We start from the raw sequence: 4,319 nt of genomic DNA, 5'->3' as shown, positions 1-4,319 counted from the left end.
GGCTGCTTCTTGATGATAACTAAATGATAAAAGTCCTTCAAATATCACTTGTGAATTTCCTGCTTAGTCTATGAGGGAGGGAAGTTAATGCTATATTTCTGGTTTCTTTGTCCTTTTTCCATTAAATTCTTTTGGTCCCTATTTCAGGCAACTCTTGTAGGTGGGTCCTGGCTTCCTATGTCCTACAGAGTATCTCTACTTCTCTTAACATCTCAGCAAACTATTGTAGCATACTAAAGGTAATGAACAGAAAGCCAATTTTTAGGTAACATCAGGTACTAAATTACATTTCAAAAGTATTTCATTGGCTATAAAGCACTTTGAGACGTCCACTGGTCATGAAAGCGCTACATAAATATGTCTTTTTTTATGCTACTCTAAAGTTTGGGCAGTGCCAGAATCTGAACTGGTAGCTGTGGGTGTGAGATAGAGTAATGGTGTTTCTTCTTCATTAATCTCTTGCTCCATTTGGACTTCAGTCTCCCACAACAGTTGTTGGGTATCTGAAAGGAGAATGGCACAAGGGTAGGCTTGGGGTGAGGGGAAAGCAGGAGGTTCATGCTTAGACCATCTGCAGCTTGTAAATCGGAAGTGAATATGAGAAGAGGGGAAAGTGGGATGTGAGAAGGTGGATAAGCTAGGTAATAACCACCATCTTCTATTGTTTCAGCCCCACCACTGGATGCGGCCTTAGTTATGGCTAAACCAATGATAGCCAGCACTGCCTCCTCCATGGAGGTGAGGGCATGCAGCTGTGCCTGTCGCCCAGTGGTTGGATCCTGATGCCTCCAATTATAGGCCACCTTGTCTGCAAGAGGAAGGGAAGGTGTCAATGAGTGTGGTGCAATGTGATTGAGTGGTGTGCCTGCCCACAATTGAACAACTGGCAGTGCATGCAAGTTGTGGGATTTGAGTGTGAGGCTTGCAGCAGTGCTAAGTGTGTGAAGGTGAGGTGAGGCAATGAATGTTGTTTATGAATTGTGCTTGATTGAGACTGTAGGTAGGTGAGTGAAGAAGGAGTGGTGAATGAAACAGTTTTTAAAATTCATTTGGGGGATATGTACATCGCTGGCTCGGCCAGCATTTATTGCCCATCCCTAATTGCCCTTGAGAAGGTGGTGGTGAGCTGCCTTCTTGAACTGCTGCCATCCTTTGGGTGCAGGTACACCCATAGTGCTGTTAGGAAGGGAGTTTCAGGATTTTGACCCAGCAATAGTAAAGGAACAGTAATATAGTTTCAAGTCAGGATGGTGTGTAGCTTGGAGGGGAACTTGCAGATGGTTGTGTTCCTGTGCATCTGCTGCCCTGGTCCTTCTAGTTGGTAGAGGCCATGGGTTTGGAAGGTGCTGTCGAAGGAGCTTTGCTGAGTTGCTGCAGTACAACTGGTAGATGGTACACACTGCTGCCACTATGCATCGGTGGTGAAGGGAGTGAATGTTGAAGCTGGTGGATGAAGTGCCTGTCAAGTGGGCTGCTTTGTCCTGGATGGTGTCGAGCTTCTTGAGTGTTGGAGCTGCACTCATCGAGGCAAGTGGAGAGTATTCCACCACACTTCTGACTTGTGCCTTGTAGATGGTGGACAGGCATTGGGGAGACAGGCCGTGAGTTACTTGCCGCAGAATTCCCAGCCTCTGATCTGCGCTTGTAACCATAGCATTTATGTGGCTAGTCCAGTTCAGTTTCTGGTCAATGGTGACCCCCAGGATGTTGATAATGGGGCATTCAACGATGGTAATGCCACTGAACATCAGGGGAGATGCTTAAATTCTCTTTTGTTGGAGATGGTCATTGCCTGGCATATGTGCGGCAGAATGTTACTTGCCACTTATCAGCCCAAGCCTGGATGTTGTCCAGGTCTTGCTGCATTTGGACATGGGCTGCTTCAGTATTTGAGGAGTCGTGAATGGTGCTGAACATTGTGCAATCATCAGTGAACATTCCCACTTCTGACCTTAGGATGGAGGGAAAGTCATTGATGAAGCAGTTGAAGATGATTGTGCCAAGGACACTACCCTGAGGAACTCCTGCAGTGATGTCCTGGGATTGAGATGAGTGACTTCCAACAACCACAACCATCTTCCTTTGTGCTAGGTATGACTCCAACCAATGGAGAGCTTTTCCCCTGATTCCCATTGACTTGTTTTTCTAGGGCTCCTTAGATCATAAGATCATAAGATCATAAGAAGTAGGAGCAGGAGTAGGCCGTCCGGCCCCTCGAGCCTGCTCCGCCATTCAATAAGATCATGGCTGATCTTTTCGTGGACTCAGATCCGCTTTCTCACCGTATCCCTTAATTTCTTTATTATTCAAAAAGATATCTACCTTAGCTTTAAAAACGTTTACTGAAGAAGCGTCAACTACATCACTGGGCAAGGAATTCCATAGATTAACAACCCTTTGGGTGAAGAAGTTCCTTCTTAATTCAGTCCTAAATCTGCTCCCTCTAATCTTGAGGCTATGCCCTCTTGTCCTAGCTTCACCTGCCAGTGGAAACATACTCTCCACTTGTATCTTATCTATTCCCTTCATGATTTTATATGTTTCTATAAGATCCCCCTTCATTCTTCTGAATTCCAATGAATATAATCCCAATCTACTCAGTCTCTCCTCATAAGCCAACCCCCTCAACTCCGGAATCAACCTACTGAACCTCCTCTGCACCCTCTCCAGTGCCAGTACATCCTTTCTCAAGTAAGGAGACCAAAACTGCACACAGTACTCCAGGTGCGGCCTCACCAGTACCTTATACAGCTGCAACATAACCTCTGCTTTTAAACTCAATCCCTTTAGCAATGAAGAACAAAATTCCATTTGCCTTCCTAATTACTTGCTGTACCTGCAGACCAACCTTCTGCGGTTCATGCACAAGGACACCCAGGTCCCTCTGCATAGCAGCATGCTGCAACTTTTTACCATTCAAGTAATAATCCTTTTTACTGTTACTCCTACCGAAATGAATGACTTCACATTTATTAACATTTATTCCATCTGCCAGACCTTTGCCCACTCACTCAATGTATCTATGTTCCTCAGCAAAGTTTCACAGTCAGCTGCACACTTTGCTCTGCCACTCATCTTAGTGTCATCTGCAAACTTTGACACCCTACAAGTGGTCCCCAACTCCAAATCATCTATATAAATTGTAAATAATTGCGGACCCAACACCGATCCCTGAGGCACACCACTAGTGACTGATTGCCAACCAGAATAGCACTCATTTATCCCCACTCTCTGCTTCCTGTCAGTCAACCAATCCTCTATCCATGCTAATACTTTACCCCTAATGCCATGCATCCTTATTTTATACAGCAGCCTCTTGTGCGGCACCTTGTCGAAGGCTGATGCCAGACTTGGTAAAATCCTGCCTTGATGTCAAGGGCAGTCACTCTCACCTCACATCTGGAGTTCAGCTCTTTTGTCCATGTTTGAACCAAGGCTGTAATGAGGTCAGGAGCTGAGTGGCCTTGGTGGAATCAAACTGAGCATGGTGAACAGGTTATTGCTGAGCAAGTGCCGCTTGATTGCACTGTCAACGATCCCTTCCATCACATGCTCATGATCGGGAATAGACTGATAGGGCAGTAATTGGCCAGGTCGGATTTGTCCTGCTTTTTGTGCACAGGTCATACCTGGACAATTTTACACATTGCTGGGTAAATGCCAGTGTTGTAGCTGTACTGGAACAGCCTGGCTAGAGGCGCAGCAAGTTCTGGAGCTCAAATCTTCAGTACTATTGCGGAATGTTGTCAGGGCCCATAGCCTTTGCAGTTCCCAGTGCCTTCAGCCATTTCTTGATATCACGTGGAGTGAATTGGATTGGCTGAAGACTGGCATCTGTGATGCTGGCGACCTCAAGAAGAGGCCGAGATGGATCATCCACTTGGCACTTCTGACTGAAGATGAATGCAAATGCTTCAGCCTTACCTTATGCACAGATGTACCGGGCTCCCCCATCATTGAAGATGTGGATATTTGTAGGGCCTCCTCCTCCTTTCAGTTGTTTAATTATCCACCAGCATTCATGATTGGATGTGGCAAGACTGCAGAGCTTAGATTTGATCTGTTGGTTGTGGGATCACTTAGCCCTGTCTATTGCATGCTGCTTCCGCTGTTTAGCATGCAAATAGTCCTGTGTTGTACCTTCACCAGGCTGACACCTCATTTTTAGGTGTACCTGGTGCTGCTCCTGGCATGCCCTCCTGCACTCTTCCTTGAAGCAGGATTGGTCTCCCGGCTTGATGTTAATGGTAGAATGGGGGATATGCCGGGCCATGAGGTTACAGATTGGGGTTGAATACATTTCTGCTACTGCTGACGGT

This window comes from Heterodontus francisci, chromosome 26, assembly GCF_036365525.1.
Source record: "Heterodontus francisci isolate sHetFra1 chromosome 26, sHetFra1.hap1, whole genome shotgun sequence".
Taxonomy (NCBI): Eukaryota; Metazoa; Chordata; class Chondrichthyes; order Heterodontiformes; family Heterodontidae; genus Heterodontus; species Heterodontus francisci.
The sequence above is the reverse complement of the archived record's forward strand: the minus strand, read 5'-3'. Positions refer to the sequence as shown.